The sequence below is a fragment of the Macaca nemestrina genome, chromosome 10 (genome assembly GCF_043159975.1).
Source record: "Macaca nemestrina isolate mMacNem1 chromosome 10, mMacNem.hap1, whole genome shotgun sequence".
NCBI lineage: Eukaryota > Metazoa > Chordata > Mammalia > Primates > Cercopithecidae > Macaca > Macaca nemestrina.
Window position 1 is genome coordinate 131,150,090 of NC_092134.1, and position 22,041 is coordinate 131,172,130.

At 48.3% G+C, this 22,041-nt stretch overlaps 1 long non-coding RNA gene across 2 annotated transcripts in view; it reads right to left on the reverse strand.

Annotated features, from left to right (window-relative positions):
* Positions 1–689: 689 nt before the first annotated feature.
* The window catches only part of LOC139356868 (uncharacterized), a 61,104-nt gene continuing 39,752 nt past the window's right edge, over positions 690–22,041 (reverse strand). Inside the window, exons 2-3 of one of the 2 annotated variants that reach the window (XR_011609349.1) lie at positions 4,371–5,020; positions 690–3,172 (exon numbers count right to left, since the gene is read on the reverse strand). This is a non-coding gene — a long non-coding RNA (uncharacterized lncRNA). Of the gene's footprint in view, positions 3,173–4,370; positions 6,711–22,041 lie in introns of those variants that run through there. The other variant, XR_011609348.1, reaches the window with a different exon arrangement.

The following is a 22,041-nucleotide window of genomic DNA, read 5'->3' on the forward strand; positions in this document are numbered from 1 at the left end:
TCTGGGGAGAACACGTTTTCATTATCAAGGCTTATTAATTAAGAAACCAAAGAGCAATGCCTGGAGCGAGGATACAGGGACTCTGTGTGACCCACACGCTCGTTTCCACCTGGCGCAAAGGACCCTGGAGTGAGGTGCAGTGCCTGCTCTGAGTCACCAGCACCCTCGTCGTTTCTACATGAAGAACCCAGTGAGTCTGTCCCAGGACTTTTTAGCCTAGACTTAAAAATTCACAGCCCAGGAAACCCTAACCATTTTAGGAACCTGAGGGGTGGGCCAAGGGGATCTCACAGTTTGGTGCTGGCTTTGGAGTCAGGAAAGGGTGGTTGGGGCTTCCCGCAAGCACTCCCGGGAGGCCGTGCACTGGCCTGAGGCTGGTTCCACCTCCTGTCCTCGGTTCTCATGCCCAGCAGTGACAGGAGCGCTTCTTCCGGAGCAGTCCCTGGCTCCAGGCCCTAACTTCCATGTCCAGGCCCCAACATCCATGTCCAGGCCCCTAGTGGGGCAGCTTCTACCCAGGGAGGCTTGGACTGGAGACAGCCTGGAGCTCTAGGCAATCCTGGCAACCACCTGCTTCCCGAAGTGGCTGCAGACAAACTCCTGCTTCCAAAACCTGGCACGGGCTGTGTGAGGCCTGGAACATGGGAGGCACACTTCGCAGGGTCCCTGATCAGATGCAAAAGCAAGGCTAAGAGCAGGAAAATTATTTAATTATCCTCTTGGTCATCAAATAAAGCCATAGTCACTTAGACCTCTGTGTGACTAGAAGTATACACATTATAGAAGGGTATATAAATGTAAATACATGCATGCTTATTTTCGTTTTATATGCCTTACATATATATATCCATACATGCATATATATAAAACATTGATAAACCGTAGTTAAGATTTCAAATCTCACTCACAAAGATCTCAGAAGCAAATTACTATCCTTAAATTCTAAACAAAGACGTAACATTTTAGATTCTTGTGAACAAAAGGTTCTCTATTAGCATTTTATTTTAAAAACTAAGATTTCTATTTTAAATAATCACTTTCACTGAGAGATTCTATAACTTGCTACACACCTTGATTTCCAACAATAGCTCATTAGTTTAAGAAAAACTGCTCTACGGGATTTTTGCTATTTTAAAGCATAATGATGTCGTTCTCTCTATACCCAAGAATAGAAAGATGCCCGTGCAGATGTTTCCAAAGCAATTCAGGTGAGATGGTCTAGACACACAGTTTAAGACCATCACATTTTCAAGAAAAAAGAATTACATTTTCAAGAAAAAAAAAAGAATCTCATTTTCAAGGGCAGAAAATCAAGACCAAATCCAGGATGTTCTGAAGGCGTCACCTTATATTTAAATTTCATGTATTTGTAACTTGGGTGGAACACGACATCCTTAAAGATAACCAAATAATGTACCACAGCCCTTAAAACCCGCAGTATAGTACCTCTTTTGTTTGACATACACTTAATTTTGTCACATCTTCGTTTTATAATTTCAAGATTTCTAAAGCTCCTAAAGCCTCAAATCGAGAGAGAATTTGACTTTGGCAATTCCCAAAGTCACAAGCAGGTTGTATGTCCACAGCTATTTGGCATGTGGTATCTGATGGAAGCTTCTATGAATGCACATGAAATCACTCTGGACTGCAAAGACTGACTCAGCGTGTCTCAGAATGAAAATATATACGTTTGTAATGGACAACAGAACAGATCCTAATTACTAAAACAACAGGAAAGTCTACAGCACTTCTCATACAGAACGAATGCAAAGTGTTTGAGGAAAAGTCTTTCCAACTGAAAATATCAGAGCTGATTGGAACAAAGAAGATTCTGAAGATGATCCTCCCTGCTTTATGAGACTTTTAGAATTTTCCTCATCTGCAAGTGAAAATGAACCTCCTGCTTGCCCACTGAGGACAGGGAGAGAACAGGGTAGGATAACAGACCTTCAAACACTTCATAGGGGGAGAAAGGAAGACAGGCCAGTCCCGTACACCCATCGGCACACCCACACCAGCTGTGCAGATAACTGTGATAGCCGGGCATCTCAATGAGACAGCTGGGCACGGGTGATCTGCCAAAAGACAAGATGGCCAAGTTTGGGCGGAATCCCTGGAGGGTGGTCACTCCAGGGCCTCTCAGGTCTGTGCCCAGGAATCTGCATTTCCAAGTAGCCCAGATGAGCTGCTACCCAGAGGCCCTCACCAGTCATGGCTCACACAGGCATCGGAACTCCACACGCCTCCTCCTTCTGCAAGGTCTGGCGTGGATTTTCCTTAATTGCCGACACCGTGCTCCTCTACGCCTACTCTCACCATTGGTCCCGAGTTTACTGAACTTACAAACAGAACAAGAGAAGGGAACTACAAGGGAAAACATCCACCTGAAACAGGACTGACCAGGGCTTGCGTCAGTGGACACAGCAAACACAGCACATATCTGTGCACGGCTCACCACTCACAAAGTCCACAGCAGTGCGGTTTCCACTCAGAACATCCGGGTTTCTGCGGGCATGGAGAAGATGCTGCACAGCTGTTTCTATGCTAAATGCTTAAAGGTGTGAATTTTATTACATATAGAAAAATGTGTGTTTAGAATACAAATGTGTGCATTTATGTTAAATACATGAAAACACGTAATCCAGGTGTTTCGGTTCATATCACTGTGGAGACTTTTTGGTTTTCATACAACTGCCTAACTGGGGCCCAGAACCAACACCCACCAGCTGTGTCACTGCATCTGTTTTACTGTCACAGACCAGCCCTACCCCACAAAAAAAAAAAAAAAAGCCATGTCACTTATTAGAAAATTAATTTGACAACATTATTAGAGATGACTTGTGGTCCTCTTTGAAGAGATTGCAGCACATGAAGGATTTCAAATACACGTATGTTCTGGGTCTCCTGATCTTAGGACCTGTCCACACTGGTGGCTTTAACGGTGCTTCGTGGAAACCTCTGGAAAGCATGTGTGTCATGTCTAAGAGCAAACTAGAGTTCACACCTCAGCACTGTGTGCCTCTTCTTTCCTCCATCCCACAGGCACTGCCTTCTCCCAGGGAGCTGGTGCTGTGCCTCTGTCCCGCCAGTCTCCGCCAAGTCCCTGGTGCCATTGTGGAGAACCAGCCTCCGTCTGTCCAGGTGTGTTGTGCAGAAAGCAACTCATCCAAATCTGTTTAAGAAACACACATTTGAGATGCCTATAGGCCTCAGAAGGTGGAGGCAGACAGGATAAAGGCAGCTGTCGTAGGGGCTGAAGATCAAGCCTGTCTAGCGACTGATGGACGCTGTCTGCAGTGAGCCACCGCACATTTAGCGAGGCTGTCTGGCTCCTCACCTCCACCAAGCCTCCACCCGTCATGTCTGGCCTCGATTCTCTGACGCCTGCACAGCCTTCACCTGGTTCATAACCCAGCTCACAAAGGCCCCCATACAAAGGCCCCCATACAAACGCCCCCGTACCGCAGCAAGGACGGCGGTGGTCGCACCTGCGGCCATTTATCCTCTCTGCATCTAGCTCCTCTCCCTGAGGCAACAGCACCTCTGGAGTCACAGCCTGGCCTCCCAACTCTCCCCCATCCAGGGCTTCTTGGTGTGTTGCTCTGCTTCACACACCTCAGCAAATACTGCGGATTAGCCAGAATCACCCAGAAATCTCTTGATTCTGGCTGCTTTTGTAATTTGTAATATTTGTACTTCTGGTGTGATTTGAGGAACAACAAATTTTAAAATTAGAGAAGATGTGGTTTTTATTCTCTCCTTTCTACTTGCAACCTTGAAAATTCTAGCAGCAGCAAGGGTTTGCTGAAAGTAACTTCCAACGAATAGAACCTATTACAAATGTACTACAGAGTGTCAAATAACCACATAGATGTAAATAGAGATGCAGACACAGATATAAAATCCAATGGTTAAACCAGATTGAGAAATGCTTGCCAGTTTGTAGGACTTCTAAAACTTGACATAAATGTTGGCTAAGGGATATAAGATGCTTTGAGATGAGTGAGATGCTTGGCCTAGAACCACAGGCTCTCTCCTCTTTATAGCAGAAAATCCATAAGAAGGTCAAATCTGAAAGAACCAGGTACCATTGAATGGCATGATCAGCCATCCTTCCCCATCCCTGGGCCAGCTGCGGTGAGTGCAGCCAGTCCTTTACCAACATCCGTCCTCCAGACCATGGCTACACTTTACTCCCAGCTCCCTGTCATTATGTAGATTAGGCAAATCATGGCCACTCTCACCCTAAGCCTCACCCCCACACCCCACTCTGCCAGCGTGGCACTCACCCAGTCCCAACCACAGCAAGGACAGCCATGTCCTTGGGAACGCAAAGCAGGGGTCTGGAAGGAACCTGGATCCCCAAATACCTCATGGAGTAGTCACCAGCCTGGAACTTCCTCCCTGAAGGGTTTGCAAGAGAGAAAACCTCCTTTGTTCCTGAAGCTACAATCCTGCAGAGTCTCCGGTCCCAGCATCCTTACCTACCCTCGTCAGGAGCCGTTCATGCTCATCAAGACCTGAGAACAAAACTGCAGTGGCACAGTCACACCCCCCCAGAACGCAGACCACCTGCTGCTCACATTCATCGTATTAACACCAAAAAGCCACCGCGGTGGATATCCTGGATGTGGAAACTCTGCGGCCTTTTGCTGGAGATGCGCTTTGTGCGTTTATCGCACGACCATCTTGGTATCAGGAGGGGCTGCGCAGATGGCAGCTGTGCACGTCACAGGGAGTCTTACACACTGGACTCTCGGCGAGCTCCCAGCATCAGCGCCCACAGGGTCCTCTCCTCCGGGAGGCACGAGCTTGAACGCCAGAGTGTCCTGTGGATCCACACAACCGCGCTGTGTGCCCCAGGAGCTTAGAAACTACCACTGCGTCCACAGGTGACGCCGGGGGCAGAAGCCAACCTCAAGCAGTCACGGTCCTCTGTGGGGCTGGCGTCCAGGCAGGAAGGCGGCTCAGCAGCTCTCCTCTCACTGTGGAACTTCCTAGGTCTCCACATGAACAGAACCTAAGCAACAAACAACAGGAACGAGAACACGACCAGCAGCTTCTAAGATGGGCAAGCTGGGCTGATCATGAGACACCTGACGGGGACGGTGCCAGAGCCCCTGCCAGTGACCCGTGAGGACAGCGCTGCCGACATCTCCCTAAAACCAGCCCAAGTCGAGTTAGACTCGAGGCTTCCCAGGAGTGGGCAGATCCATTCAATCTCCACAGTCTGAACCTTCTAGGCCATCTCATGGCCCTCATCTCAACAGATGGGAACCAGGACACTGCACCATAGACCCTGCCCCAAGCCCCCGTTCCTTCCTCTATACCACACACCAGTACAGAGAACACTTAGGGACTGGTCATTCATGTAAAATACCACTTAACTCAAACTTCTGATTTAGAAAATCTAATTCCTACTCACAGAGCTGAAAGTGTTCTGTGCTGGGAGGCGGCAGCTGTAATTAAGCATGAGAAAAGGAGGAGGGATCAGAGTGGTGCCAAGTACTAAATATTCATCTAAATCTATTCACCACACCTACATGCTCCTCTCATCTGCTTCATTTTCTTTCCTTAAAAGACACCATAATTAGGTGTCAAAATAGACAACCTGTTTTACTGATACTTAACTATAAAGGAGGGAGCTACGTATCCAAAAGAGATATGGGAAAACAGAAAATGTCCACAAGCGATCGGGTGGGAGGGCAGCTGCAGCAGCACCTGGCTCTGTTGCGTTGTGAGCCAGCTACGTGGGCTGGACAGCTCATTTAACCACTGAAATTACATCATCTAAGATTTTTGTTTCAGTTACTTTGATAAATTCTCCCTCCTGCTATGGAGAGTAAGGGTTTAGCTTGCTTTCCTTTTATGTTTTGAGTCGGAGTCTCGCTCTGTCACCCAGGCCAGAGTGCAGTATTACAGTCATGACTCATCGTGGCCTTGACCTTCTGGCTGAAGCAATCCTCCCGCCTCAGCCTTCCAAGTAGCTGGGACCCACAAGCGAGTTTCATTTCTTTGCTAACCAATTCCTTTTCACCACCGTGCTGCGAGCCCATCAGGACCATCTGCCTGGATGTCCACCTTGCTGACCGGCTGTGTGGTCTCTAAGGAGGATGCACCCTGGTTGCCCAGGCTCTGCATGCAATGCTGAGTCTCCACGTCTGCCGCCGTCTAAGGGATTGACAGACCGGAGCATCCCCACGTGCCACCGTAAGCCAGGCTTTATTCCACAGGGTGACTCTGCTTCCCGTGACGAGATGCAGCACGTGAGCACAGATCAAAGGGTGTGAGCAATAACACATTTCCCAGATACTAAGCAGAGGACCAAGGCTTTAGTTCCTTACTTATTTGCCATAGGCTAGATTCAAAACAGCTTTCTGGGATCCTGGGGACAAACGTATCTAACTAGTGAGAATTCTGGGTTCAGTAACGGAAGACTCAACTAATGCCCACTTTGTAACTGCTGTTTCCATCAGAACTTGAGGCCGAAGAAAGGGAAAAATAAAAGGGGGACCAAGGTCCTGACACCCCAGTTTGTACAAGGCCAACCAGCCTGCTTGAGGGGTGAAAGGAGCAGTGTTTTTAAATTGCCGACTTTTAAAAACATGGCTGTAGGCTGGGCGCAGTGGCTCACGACCGTAAGCCCAGCACTTTGGGAGGCTGAGATGGGAGGATTGCTTGAGACCAGTTCAAGACTAGCCTGGGCAACACAAGACCCTATCACTTTAAAAAGTAAAAAAAGTCTTTCATTAAAATAGTAATAAAAAGGTTAATACAATAAATTACTATGTCAACATGGCACCCCCTGCTGTCAGACGAGGTGGATTCTCTGTGGCTACAATGAGGCCCAGAGAAAAATGTAATCGGCATCACAGAGAGGAAGGTCAGCCTCGAAGCCCCACGACACTAACTCCTTTGCAGTTTGTTAACCAGCCTGAAGTCTCCTCCGCCATCAGACAGAAGCCTGGTTTAGAGGAATGCTGCCCACGGGACCTGGGTGGACTTCCGACGCCAGCCAACCAGACAGCCCCACCCTAGGACCCTGACAGCAGCCCCAACTGGAGAGAATGGCCTCGTGAGTGTCCTTTCCCGCCAGAAACCACAGACTCTGAGCCAGTCCTGGCTGTGATTGAGGCTGCGCATAAACGTCTGTGCCCAACAACTCACCTTTGTACATGACACGCTGAGTCCGCCTCATTTCAAATGTTACACTAGCCCCAAGGCGAACATGGATGTTACAGGTTAACTCACTGCGCATGTGCTAGACTTTCCCTGTAAGTGTTCAGACATTCCACGAACCGGATGAAGAAACCCCACTTTCCCTGTAAACGTTCAGACATTCCATGAGCCCGATGAACACACACAGCAAACAAAAACCGGAAGGTTTAACGCCACGGCCTCCCCCCTTCCTGAAGGATGTGTGCTTACAGCTCCCCCGAGACCACATTTCCCAAAGCACAGACTTACTCTGAAAACAAAACCTCCTTTTTTCCTTCCTCTGTACATTTCTTAGGTCATATTAGCAACTATTGCTCCAAATGCAAAGAAATCGGGTATCATCCGTGCTGGTCACCCAGTTCCTACCACCAAAGCTTCAGGGCCCCCCAGTCTGATGGAAGCTTCTGTCGCCCTAAAGCCAACTCTGGAGATGAAGGCCGAGCTGGGGAAAGGCTGCGTCACCCACAAATCCACACCCCGGGGCCCTCTGCAGCTGTGTGTAAGGAATTCTTGGCCTGTCCTGGGGTTTGGGGAAATCAGGATGCAAGCAGATACTGTACGCTCTGCCATTGGACCATGAAGTCCGCAGGACCTCAGAGGAACACAGACAAATGGCTGCACGAGTCCCACAGGCCGAACCTCGATGGGCACCCGTGTCAAGAACACAGACACGCCAGGAGAGGCAGCCGATGAAGGCAACGCTTGCAACCCCAGCACGCGGCAGTGTCCGAGTGTGGGGGTCTCTGGCCAGGCTCCACCACAACTGCCATATTCTGTGACAAAATTTTAAAAATAGGTTTTAGCTATTTACAACTCTAACTTGTTTTACAGATAAACAGAACACAGGGTTCCAACAGGCTCCAAAATACTTTGCCTAGAACCAAGTCTAGAATGCAGATGGCTGCTGCTCTGAGTGTGATGAGTCCCCTGTAGTGCCATAAATCCTAGATCTAGGTGACTAAGTGCTCTTCCTAAACCAGAAGGCACCCTCTGTCCCCAGACCAGTCCATCAGCCCTGGCAGAAGCTTCTAGAGTAAGAGCCTGTGGATTTGTATTGGATGGATGTAAACCAGGCAAAGTCACCGGGGCTCATCCTGGAAGCCCATCCATTTACCCTCTCATGCCCTGAAGATCCTTGCCCCCAGCTCCACACCCTCAGTCACGCTGAACCACGAGAACTGGCTTCTAGGCCTTAAGCCACTCCCACTCTCCCCTGGACAGACCGTTCTCAAACCATGAGGCCCAGAGTAGCCTTAACAGGTGGTCCCAGCAGACCTGGCCGCTGCATTTTCTTACTGGCAAGAGTCTACAGTTATCCAAGTAGAGCAACCAAACGGGATGTTTTTCCACTTAAAAGGTCTCATTTTTGTCCATTTAGAATTGATACTTTGTGTATGTGTGTATGGGGATGTATGTGGGGTATGTGTGTATGGGGACGTGTGTGGGGGGGGACGTGTGTGGGGGGGGACGTGTGTGGGGGGGGACGTGTGTGGGGGGGGACGTGTGTGTGGGGGGACGTGTGTGTGGGGGGACGTGTGTGTGGGGGGACGTGTGTGTGTGTGTGTGTGGTGGCAGGGGTTCTCGTTCTGTCAGGCACAGTGCACCGTAAGTACAGTGGTGCTATCACGATTCACTGCAGCCTCAACCTCCTGAGTGGCTGGGACCACAGGTGCACACCACCACTATTTAATTTTTTGTAGTGTCAGGGTCTTGCTATGTTGCCCAGGCTGGTCTCAAACTCCTGGGCTCAAAACTGAATTTGCTCACCTCAACCTCTCAAGGTGCTGGGATTAAAGGTGTGAGCCACTATGCCCAGCCTAGGATTGATATTTCTTAAACTATTACTGAGTTTAACACATGAATTCCACTGACATAGATACCAGCACACTCTCACAGCTCAAAGGTTTTTCAGAATCTCGATTCTGTCCATTCAAGATCAACACCTAAAGAAAGGGCCAGAACTGACCCTCCCCTCAATGAAGCCTAAGGGCAAATGCAGCAGCATCTCAGGGTATGAGGAGACAAAGTAAGAAGGGTGGAAAATACACATTGAAATTCTGGTGTTAGAATCATAATCAACACTTTAAGAGACAATCTGCTTTCCAAAACATGTCGCTGCTGGATTAACCTCAAAGTCACCAGATTCCACAGGCAGGCGCTCAGAGAGGCACAGCTTTCTAAGGCCACCCACGCCGGCAGCCTAACAGCCTCGGGGCAAATAGACAAAGGCTTGTTTCTCTCAAGGAAGAAGGTGCTCAAGTCCTTCCAAATAGTTTCTTCTCCTAAATCAGTTAGAACGCCTCCTACAACACTGTTTAGAGTGCCAGTGTGTTCAGAAGTGTGAAGTGAAAATACATCTCAGGACCCCGAAATCACTAAGCTAAAGTGAAGTCAAGGTGGGAAATGGCTTAGGGCAAACCTGCCTCCCATGTTCCTAACAGAGACTAGAGGAAAAAAAAAAAAAAAAAAAAAAAGCCACGTACTTCCCTCACAACCGTTGGTCCACAAGGAAATTCCTCAGGGACAGAGGACAGAACTGAAAGTCACCATCTGCACACGGAGATAAATGTGGATCTTACTGCTTTCTCTGGAAAGGCTCACCAGAAACGCATCTGTCTCTGATCTACCTGTGACCTGGAAACCCCTCCCCGCTTCGAGTCATCCCTCCTTCCTGGACCAAACCAACGAACATCTCATATATTGATGTCTCACATGTCCCTAAAAAGTGTAAGGCCAAGTTGTACCCCACACACCTTGGGCACATGTCCAGGACCTGAGACTGTCACGGCGCATCCTCAGCCCCTCCTAAGGCTGGTGTCCTGGGTGTGTCCTCAACCCCTCCTGACGCTGTGTCTTTAACCTTGGGAAAATGAACTTTCTGAATGGGCCGAGAACTATCTCAGATGCTTCTGGTTTACAGGAAGCATTCTCTCCTGCGGGTATAATGCAATCATGTGGAATCACAAAATGCCACTTTAGTAAAGGCCGAAGGAATTAGGGTTTGATGTACTTTAAAAAAAAAAAAAAAGAAAAAAAAAAAAAAAAGGAACGTTCTATTTATCAATGGACCATGAAGCCCACACCCCCTTCTGCAGTGATGTCAACTGAGACGAGGGGCCTCCTCCTGGGGATGCAGCAAAGGCTACCCTCTGATCCCACTCCCCAGAGTCCAGGCTTCCTGCTGCTCAGGGAGCAGCAACCCCAGCTTCATGGGGCTCAGGCCGCCAAACCCAACTCCCATCCATGCTGGAGAATCACCCCAGGGACTAGCGAAATGGCAAGTGCAACTCTCACCTCATCCCCTTAAAGGAGAAAAGGCACCTTCCCACTCCTCTTCCTGCTGGTGGGAACAGGAACAGGGGCAGGAGCTGGAGGGGCAGGAGTCGGGCAGCAGGAGGGAAGCAGCCTGGGTCCCTGCTAGTCCCAGGTGGCAAATGCCAATCAGCCCTGACCTTCGCTTTGCAGAGAAGAAATCCTTCTCTTCTGGCAGGTCTCTGTTAGAAGTTTGCGCCCATTCCTTTAAAAAAAAACTCAGATACAACATGGGTGTTTTGCTAACAATATTTCAATTGCCTGGGGGCCTTGGGGTTGAGTGACGCCAAAACAGGAACCTGAACCCTGTTATTCAGGAAACCACCTTCCAGCCCCATCTACCCTCCCAGGCTGTCACCTTATGGTATTTGTCTGCTGGATGATTATTTTTAACAATAACTGCTCTTAAGAGCGAGGTGTACAGAACAGACAAGAAGTCAGTTCAGGTTGAGGGGAAGCAGGAACAGACCCCTCTCCCTGCAGGACAGTGGAGAAGGGACCTTCAGTACCTGGGTTTGCAGGATGCTGGATCTCTGAGAGCATCGCTCACAGCTCAAGTACGGCCAGACCCTCCTCTGCCACAGCCTGTTCAGGAGAAGGCAGCACCTACCCTAGAGACCCACAGCCCTGTGTGGGGTTCAGCTGGAGCTGAACTTTCCTCCCTTGGTAAGAGCCAGAGCCAGAGCCAGAGCCAGGGCCAGGGGTGAGGAGAGGAGAGAAGCAGCAGGTGTGAGGGGCACTGTGGAACTCCACACCACGCTAACTCTCATCTGACGTGCTCCAGCCAAAGCCACGCTTCTCGGAGGGCATTTCCCTTCACATGTCCAGAAATCATCAACATCTACTCTCCCCACAGAACAGATTCTTCCCCAGGAGGCAGGGGCTTGGCTGTAACATGTGGTAATGAGGGGCGCGCCTTCGTGCCCATTCCATAGTGTTTCCTGTTACCTATTTTACTTTAAAGCTAAAAATGGTCCCCGTTTACACTCTGTAGTGACACAGACAGCAAAACACACGAGATTCAGTGTGATCCCGCACCCGTCACTGCTGACCTCAACATCTTTATTTGTTCATTTTGCTTCTAGAGTTTGTACTCTATCCCCGAGTTCCAGGCCTGTGGATTCAACCAAACATAGACCAAGAATACTTTTTTAAGGTGTCTGTACTAAGCATTCAGACTATTATTCATTAAGCAATATCGTTTAACTACTACTTGCATGGCATGTCCTTGGTATAGGTGTTACGAGCAACCCTGACATGACTGAAAGTCTGCGGGAGGATGTGTGTATGTCATATGTAAACACGATGCCTTTTATACCAGGGACCTGAGCGCCCACAGACCTTGGTGTCCATAGGCAGTCCTGCAGCCCACCCCCGTGGGCACTGTGGAATGGCTATAATAGAAAACAGAGATTTTAAACAGTTATGTACCAAATCTAATCTTTTGTTAAGAAATTCCTGTGTATCACGTGTATTATTTGCAAGTCCTTCCTGGCCCAGAGACTTGACATGTTTTTATCATCTTTTCATCCACTGATCTAACGAGTCATTCCAGTAAGTTTATTGAACACGAATCAATTTTACAATTAAATTCTTATGGGAATCACACTCATACTCTAAGCTGCTTTGGTTTTTAAAGTGAAATAACCAATAGTTTTGAAAACCAGCTATATCATAGAATAACAGGATAAAGCAGCCCCATGACATGCAGAAGCATGGGGTTTCAAAGCTAACCAGTATAAAACACGTTACAATCCCCTAAATTGAAAACGTTTTACACCACAACAAATATTCCAGAAAAAAACAAGATGTTCAAAAAAGACTTATGTAGAAAACCACTTTCCCCCTTCATTTTTCACACGGTTTCCTGAAGCTTGTGTTTGGCAATAACCATGAACCAGAAGTGGCGTCCGCTGCAACTGCTGCTACTGCAACACAGACTATTAAAGAGAAAAAAAAAAAGGACACAGTAGATTTCCTATTGATGAGAACAGGTAGAGTGTTATAAGAATGAGTGTGTTCTAAAGTCAACAATGTTCCATTTCTAGGTCTCTTGCAGACACTAGACGGCAACCACCAAAGCTCATGTACTTGGCAACGTTGGAGGAGACCAAGTTCAGAGCTGTCACAATACAGCACCATCCTCACGCGATTATCTCAGGAGGGTTTGAGGGCAAGTGCCCCCATCACGGCGGGAAAGCTGCCCAGCCCAGCACTTCCTGAGATCACAGACCTTCGCCTTCCCACGTCTTCAATAGCTCCTTTACACTGGGAACCAGAGAGCAAAACCTAAAACACTTCCTCAAATCTCAAGAGTTTTGAGAGCTCTTCTCCTCGCCCCTTCTCTTACTGAAAAAGCCTATTTTGCAAGCAATCTGTAGTGCTCACCAGAGCTGTGGCAGGAGGAGAGCTAGTGTTCGGTAGACCCAGTTTCAAGTGTGGGGAGACCAGGAAGCTCTGGAGATGGATGGTGGTGATCGCGGCACGACAGTGTGAACACACTTAATGCCCCCAAACCATACACTTAAAAATGGTTCGAGTGCTATGTAATTTTACCACAAGCAAAAGACTGAGAAAAGTCATCTATAATTACTGTCTCCACTATCTTACATCCTGTAAGATGCATTTGCTTTTGGAAATCCTCAGAGCAATCATGAAAGATTAATACCCTGTCGTCTCTGAAACACAGGCAAAGTCAAGGCTTTTGATTATAGGAAAGTAGCTGGAGAGCACAGCGTCCGTTAGACACGGCATCCGTGGTAGGATAAACACATGGTAGGAAGGTGGTGGTCATGCCATGCTACACGCAGATGGGAAGGCTGTGGGGAGCCACAACACCCGATGCTTGGGAGGCACCTGGGTAGGAGCTGAGAATGTTCCAAACACGTTCGATCACGCAACTTTCATGGACCCCGAGTCCAGCCACGGCCGCTGATATCCACTGTGCCCGGGGTGTCCTCTACCACAGAGATACGCACCCTGTGGAGGATAGTGCACAGATTAAATGCCAAAGCACAGAAATGCTCAGGTCCACCTTCTCAGATAGAAGCAAAAACACATTTCCCAGACCACAGCAGCATGACTCTCCACCTACATGTACCCCCGTCCCATTTATTCTCGAACCCGTCTCTTCCGGACCCCACAGCATGACTCTCCACCTGACTGTACACCGTCCCGTGCATCCCCGCACCTGTGTCTCGGCCCTCACTCACTCCCCCTCGTTGGATCAGGCACCAACAGTCCACTGTGTGCCTGGTGCACTGAGCCTTGTCAGGAGCCTCTGGGCCGTGTACCAGGACACGCACCTGGAAACTCCCAGTGCACACGTTGGCCTCCTGCAGGACGCTTGGCTCTTCTATCTGCGGGAGCCGGCACCCACCCCTGACTGAGCCCTCTGCAACCTCCACCTCCCAAGATTCAAGCAATTCTCCTGCCTCAGCCTCCTGAATAGCTGGGATTACAGGTGCACGCCACCACACCCAGCTAGCTTTTATATTTTTAGTAGAGATGAGGTTTCACCATGTTGGTCAGGCTGCTCTCCAGCTCCTGGGTCTTGTGATCTACCCGCCTCGGCCTCCCAAAGACAGGCATCTGTTTTAACAGCCACCCCTGCTCCCAGCCACAACACTGCTGAAAGTTGGCAGAGGATTAACTGAATTGTTGATTCTCTTAATCAGAAAAGACTTCCTAAATCTGAATATTTCTGCCAAACAAACATTCTCTCCTCTGCTTACAAAGCCGTGAGCATGATATAAAGAAGTTTCGTTTTGTTTTTCTGTGATAGAGTCTTGCTGTCATCCAGGCTGGAATGCAGTGGTGTGATCTCTGCTCACTACAGCCTCCACCTCCCAGGTTCAAGGGATCCTCCTGCCTCAGCCTCCAGAGTAGCTGGGACTATAGGTGGGCACCACCTCACCTGGCTAATTTTTAGTTGAGACAGGGTCTTACCATGTTGGCCAAGATGGTCTCCAACTCCTGACCTCAGGTGATCTGCCTGCCCCGGCCTCCCAAAGCACTGGGATTACAGGCATGAGCCACCACACCTGGCTGAGAAGTGTTTCACAGAGGCTGAGGGGAGGCTCCTGTCGCACCCTGGGACATCCACATCCCACCCAGCTTCCCACACCGACTACAACACTCAAAGCGTCACAACAAAGGCAGCTACATCCCTGCGGTTCTCTGCACTAACGCCACAGCTGTGTGAGCTGCCACAGCCCTGGAGCTGCCACTCAGCCTTATCATGCTGGCACAAGCACAGCAGAAACTACTGAGCTCCAAGAGGGAGGAGTGCAGTCCAGGGGAGTGAACCAGGAGGCAGGGGTGGCGGTCCAGGGGAGTGAACCAGGAGGGAGGAGTGCGGTCCAGGGGAGTGAACCAGGAGGGAGGAGTGCGGTCCAGGGGAGTGAACCAGGAGGGAGGAGTGCAGTCCAGGGGAGTGAACCAGGAGGGAGGAGTGCGGTCCAGGGGAGTGAACCAGGAGGGAGGAGTGCGGTCCAGGGGAGTGAACCTGGAGGCTCTAGGGGTAGCAAGTTCACACACCTCAAATAACTCCCACATCCATCCGCGTGCAGGGAAGAGACGGAAGCCACGCAGGACCTGCAGCACTTTCTCATCTCAAATGAGAAGTGAGGATACCTACTCATGCATGAAATCAGAGCTAAAGTTCTACCGTGGTGGGGAGACGCTGTTCAACAAGTTTCATAGACCCAAATGGGAACAAAAAGAAACCAATCATACAAGATCAGTGGATGGAAAGGGATCAGAAATTTAAGCCTGTAACAAACTTTCAGAAAAAACCTCACTTGATCTGCAAGATGGCTGCGGCTCTGCCTGATCATTTCTGAAAATGTCTAACCCTCGATAAGCCATCTCAGAACCGATGAAGAGGAGTAACAAAATCAAAACGCCAAGGCACGCTCCGTATTTTAGATGACCTGCAACAGTACGGAAATGAGCAGCGGTGCCAGAGCTTTCAAGTTTGTTTGAAGCAAACTCCAGCATGAGGGCAGCATCTTTCTAGCTGAACCAATGAGGTGGGCTCCTAACTCACCTCATTGAGCAGGGAGATCAGCTTTCAGGAAAGGTGCTGTCAAGGGTCTGCAAACCATGATCACCGAACCAGCCTTGGCCAGGGAACCAGAAGTGATTTTTACACTTTGAAGTTTTAACAAAAGAAAAATATGCAGAGAATTCTGTGACCCACAAAGCATAACATGTTGCCTACCTCGCCCTTTACAACAGCTTCTAAAGCTTTGTTGTCAGGTACAAAGTGTTTCTATAAAATAATGTCACTGATTCTCAAGCATGCCAAGAAAAGTCACACTTCAGAACAACCCTCAATGGAGATGCACCATCCTGTGTTTCACACAAATTTTAGTTTTGTAAAAGCCAAAATAAGGAATGTAATTCTGTGAGAAAATAAACTAGCTCAAAGTCAAACACAAAATAACAAACCAAAGCATGTTTTGGCCTCTCAAAGTGATCAGTGAAATTGGGAAGAACACTCACATAAATCATACTTCAAAAAAAAAAAAGAAAAAAGACAAAGGCAAAAACAAAACAAATTCCACTTCACCATCATTCCTTAAATTTATTTAACTACTGCTGCAAAATAAAGTGGAGAGACTTCTTACTGCAGGGTAATAATCGGCCATCATCACCATGAAACAGACCACTGTGCAGGCTCAGGCCCTCCTGCCCACAAAGGCGAGGGGAGGGAGGAGAAACGATGGTCAGAAAGAAAGGGACAGGACAACCATGACCTAGTCAACAATTGTACCCTCCCACCTTTCTTCTGGACTTGAAATTTTGGATCCATCTGGGTTTACCTTCCTGTGTCTGTAAGTCAACAAGTTCTCGAAGCCAGAAATCTACAATACTTCTGGCAGCCAACTCCTCTTGACCTTCCCCCAAGTTTTAGGGTCCCATCAGCTCACCCCTGGATAGTATCAATGGCCTCGGAGCTCCAGCCAACCTTGCACTCTACAGACTGAAATCTGCCAAGAGCCACTCGAGGCTGCCACTGCCATGACCAAAGGCTTTCAGAGACAGTCACAAGCACTGCACAAATCCATGTGGCTTCACCAGATGCAAAGCGGCTCCAGCATTCCATCCAGCCTGTCACTGCCACCATAGCTGTGAGCCTATGATGTCAGAAAGGGAAGGAAGACACCATGTAGATCATCTCATTTAAGCTTCAGTGTCACAAGGTGGATTTTGTAGTGCCCATTTTATGGATCAGGAAACAGTTCTAAAGAGGCCATGCACAGGGCCCTGCTGACACAGCAGCAAGCCCTGCAGCGGTCTGGGCATGACCCCCACCCCATGCTCCCTGGGTCCTAAAGTCCACTCCTCCCCCGTGGGAGCCTCATCCTGGGTCTGCCTGAATTGCTACCATTCCTAAGACATGACCCACGTGTGCGCACCTCCTCCTCCGTCTGTTTCCCGCAGCCTAGAGGCATGTGCTCTTCCATTAAGCCAGACATCACACTTCAGCACCCGCACCTGACACCACTTCAGCCAAAAGCTTTTCTCAAACCTCCCCCCACACCTGCCGGTCACACAGGTCTGCACCTATCACCTTTCTCACTCAAATTCTCACATATTCCTGTGTAGCACCATCCAACTGATTATAGTCTGTTGAGAGAAGGAAGTTCTGTAGGTAAGTCCACATGCTAGTTTGCTCCCAAGCACACTGTCTTGCATGAGGCAACCGATTAACAGCAAATTCATTTCAGCACAACATTTCCATTGAAGAAACGCAGAGCATAGAGCTCTGGTCATAATTAAAAGGGCATTTCATTTGTCATTGAAATTTCATGTACTGCTGCAACAGCAGCACCCCCTCCTAGCCAGGCTCTGGCTCAAGGGACATAATTCTTCCAGTGCACGACTCCCATCAGAGCCCCGGCAGCAAGAGCCCCACAGGCTTCCCAGCGCCTCAGGCTGCAGCTCCCATGCTGGGCCGGCAATGGCCTAATGACAGGTCGGGAGTGGTGCCCCCAACAACGACAGGATCGGAAGCTGGCCGACTGCTCTGTAGAATGGAGACATGTTAGTAATCCCTGACATTTCCACTGACAGGCTGCTCAGCTAAACTGGGAAAAATCCACAATAGAAAGAACTCATGGGGACGAGCACTTCTCTCTCCAACCTGACGGCAAATGGTGGCTGTGCAGACGACCTCTTACCTCTTCGGGATAACTGTCAACTGCATCTCAGGTCAGCAACAGCCCCACTGAGCGCCAAAAAATCAGCTCCCCCCGGCACTCACTTCCTAAGGGGCAGCCTTCCCGGGCCGCCTCTCCTGGAAGATCAGCTCTGACGCACCCACGAGGGTCAGGAACCGGTTCTGGGGCTCATTTCCCAGGCTCCTGCCCACCGCCCTCTCTTCCTTCTCCTCCATCTCCCTCTTCACTCCCATCCTCCCTCTCGCTTTCACTTCTCTTCTCTCCTTTCCTCTCCCTCCCTCATTTCCTCTCAGCCCTCACCTTCCTCACTGCACTTCCCCATCCAACTCAGCTGACACATTCTCAGGTCAGTAGAGGGTTTTCTTTCACTCCATGTTTTTATTGCAATGATCATTCTTAATGAACAGAAACCTGTTTCAGACCATGTGGATGCCACCTCATGACCAACTGCTGCCCCATGGCTCCATGTCCACTCAGTGTCCTCACGGTGCAGGTGCCCAGCAGTATGGCTGTGACCAGGGGCAGCAACATGGGAGAGGTATCCCAGCCAAGAGGCCCTGCAAAGCCTCCCCAGCAAACCGCAGCAAGGCCCAGGGCGGTAGGGAGAGCGCCGTGTTCATGAGGTAGGCAGTTCGGCTCCCGCAAACTGTCCATCGACTGCAAATTACTTTCTTTCCATGGTTACAAAAGAACCATAAGCATTCTGAAATATGTTCTTGGTTTCATGTTTGTGAAATCTAAGCAACATAATAATAAAAATCACCGAATTCTGCCAGAGGCTCTAGGGGTGTTTTCCTCTCTGAAAGGAGCCCCTTCTGGGACTGGGGATTGAGTGACAGCCTTCAATCACGGTTATCCTGGTGGTAACAGGGAACTCCTCACCCTGCCGGGAGCTGGGGCCCTCGATAGCCTCACAGCTCCACACGCCAGTGTTCTAAGGATCACACGCGTGCACATGGCAAAGCTTGCTGCACACACGTCAGGTGCTAACAAGCCCCAAATGTCTCACTCATACTTGCTAACCACATCTCTTCTCTCAGCCTCCACGGCGTTTCACGCTCTGCCTTTATATAGAGATGAACCGCGCATCCTGAGCGCCACCAAAATTCACCTCCTTCTGGGCAGAGGGTTGCATCTTTCCATCACGGGGGCCTCACTCCAGCTGGTACAGAATTTGCAGAGTGGGCGAGTCTAACGTTGATACTTTCTCAATATTCCCTTCACACCCCTCCAAAAACAAGAGTACTGCCAGCTTCTTACCGAGGTTGTAATTTTTCTCTTGTGAAGAACGTGACTCTGTATGTACACTGTTAGCACCTACACCGTGAACATTCTGCTCTCCCGTGACTGTATTCACAGGTCACAGGGACAAAACTTCTCCATAGTAGCCAAAAAAAAAAAAAAAAAAAATACCATGACTCCCACTCATCTGAAAGACACAGATGTGGTTTTTCCTTCATAAAAAGATCCAAATGATCCACAAGCCAGGTTTAATAAACACGTTGGTCCAAGTGGGAAAATGACCCCTCAATCTCCCTCCCCTCAAAGACCAGGGCAGCCAGGAAACTGCGCTCTCCAGTAAATGACAGCCGGCAGGATTCCCTAAATAAGCAGCTGGAAAATTCCCATCTCACAGAGGGCGCCTTTCAAGACTCAAGATGTCCCCACACTCCCTGAATGTCCTACCAAGAACAGGGCTACCCAACTGAGGACTGAGGCAGTAAACAAACATGTTTTCGGCTAGGTGTGGTGGCTCACACTTGTAATCCTAGCACTTTGGGAGGACGAGGCAGGCGGATCACAGGGTCAGGCAATCGAGACCACCCTGGCTAAGACGGTGAAACACTCGTGTCTACTAAAAATACAAAAAATTAGCCAGGCATGGTGGCGGGCACCTGTAGTCCCAGCTACTCGGGAGCCTGAGGCAGGAGAATGGCGTGAAGCCGGGAGGCGGAGTTTGCAGTGAGCTGAGATCATGCCACTGCACTCCAGCCTGGGCAACAGGGCAAGACTCCGTCTCAAAACAAACAAAGTAAAATTTAACAAGTTTTCAGCAAATAGCATCATCGACCCACAAATGAGAGGTACCTGTTTTCATTTTAGGAGGGAAACACTACAAAGCATATACATTTTAGCCCATAAGTGAATTCTTTGGGTGTTCCTGGGTCTGCTGTCAAATGCAGCACATCACCTCAAAAGGCAAAGTTCTGTAAGTCACATTCAAAGCAGGGAAAAATCATTCTAAGTTTTAGCAATTCAGTAAGAACCTGATCAAGAGAAACCTACTTGTTCCAGACTCTAAGCAGCAATATATTGCTACAATGTAATGAAAACAAAGAGATGATTTAGAAAATTTCAATGCTAATAAAAGACAAAAATGTAATTGGATTTATTCTACTCTAGACAGAGAGCAGCCGAGCAGTTCACCCATAAGTTATTATTGTTGCTGTTTTTCAGACAGGATCCCAACTCTGTCAACAAGGCTTGACAGCAGGGGGGTGATCCCCATTCACTGCAAGGTCCGCGTCCCAGGCTCAAGTGATTCTCCTTCAGCCTCTGGAGTAGCTGGAACTACAGGTGTGCAGCCATCACATTGAGCTAATTTGTGTGTTTTCAGTAGAGATGGTATTTCACCAGGTTGCCCTGGATGGTTTCCTGGGTCTCAAGCTCCCGGGCTCAAACAATCAGCCTGCCTTGGCCTCCCAAAGCACTGGGATTTCAGGCGTGAGCCATCACGCCCCGCCTTTTTTTTTTTTTTTTCTTTTCTTTTTAAGTGATTAATGTGCTTCAGAGTCTTGTAGACATTTAGAAAAAAAAAAAAGAAGAGCAAGAAGCAAATTCTGTAAGGGAAAGAAACCATTAACACGTTTTACACATCTCAAAACTCAAAACTGAAATGCTAAGAATAAAATGTATTTTTATTCGCAGAAGCAGCATTCTTAAAGTTCTGTAAAAGTGATACCATGAACACCACCCACATCACAGACGCGCGTGGCAGGACTGCTCAGGTTCCGAACACATTCTGAACAGTCCTCCTGCAAACTTTCCTCAATGGGAATACTTTATTCTGTCTTTTATTCAAATTAAGTATCTTGCAAGGGAGTTGAAGAAAACTGCATAGCAGATTTTAAAACTTCAATGTTTTCTCAATTTTCGCCACATTCTGATGCATTTTACTGACTACACGGCCAATAAGTTTAAAGCTTTTTGCATCGATAAAGACAACGCTCCTTTTAGCAATAGGCTTTTTCTTTTCATACAACGATCTATAACTTAAGCTAGTAAACTGGGCATTTCACAAAGATTTCGCACAATTCCTAGCACAGATTTTAGCAAAATAAAACCGTTATCTTTCCACAATTAAATAACCAAGCATAAGAAACTGCACAGTTAAAGTAACTGTTCCATTATTTTATATAAACCCAAATGATAAAGTAGAGTATGCTTTGGAAAACAGTATTTCCATATGCTAACGATGAAGCAGAAGACAGTTCATCAGCCTCATATGACATTTGACAGCCGAAGAACTCTGGCCCAAGCCCAGCCCGGTTAAACGGAAATGAGGTAAACGTGTGAGTGACTGTGCTGGGGCACTCGGATAGCCACAGTCCGGGAAAGAACAGCTAACATCTTTCTTCTTCATGGGAAAACCGAAACATACTCAACAGACCATGATTATTTAAAACAGTCTGCCCCAGTACTAACCTTAAGCTCCCATTGATAAAGACTGCGATACCCACAGAGGTGTTTATCCAGGCCCTCGAAAATCACGGACATGGTACATACACAATGTTTTCAAACACTCAATGCTGCCAGTATGTTAAATGCGCTGTGATACCGCAGGTCTTGGGCAGGACCAGAAGCGTCACAGCCTGGTTACCTGTCCTGGTGTTCAATGCTTTGTATGTGCAAAGCCTGCTGTTACAATTTACTGGGCCTAATATGATTCAGTTCATCACAGAAGAGAGCTATGACATTTACTTAATTCCACACAGGGATTCTCAGGTTCACCTTCCAAGAGTGACTGCTCTGTCCACGAGACAGCGGAGGGAAGACCAGGAAAGGCCTGGGAGATGCCTGGTGCTCACAAACTGGTATCAGTCTGCTGCTTTTGGCTTAAAGGAAAACAGACATAGAAGGAACTAAAAGGGCTCACTACACCTAATATCACAACGTTCTCAACTTTACCTTAGCCAAAAATAAAAGCGGAAAAGCGAAACTACTCACTTCAGGGCATGATTCCAGTGCTAATCTGAAACATGGAATATTTAGAAGACAAAGCTTATTGTGAGTGCAATTATAATACGCACATAAAACACTG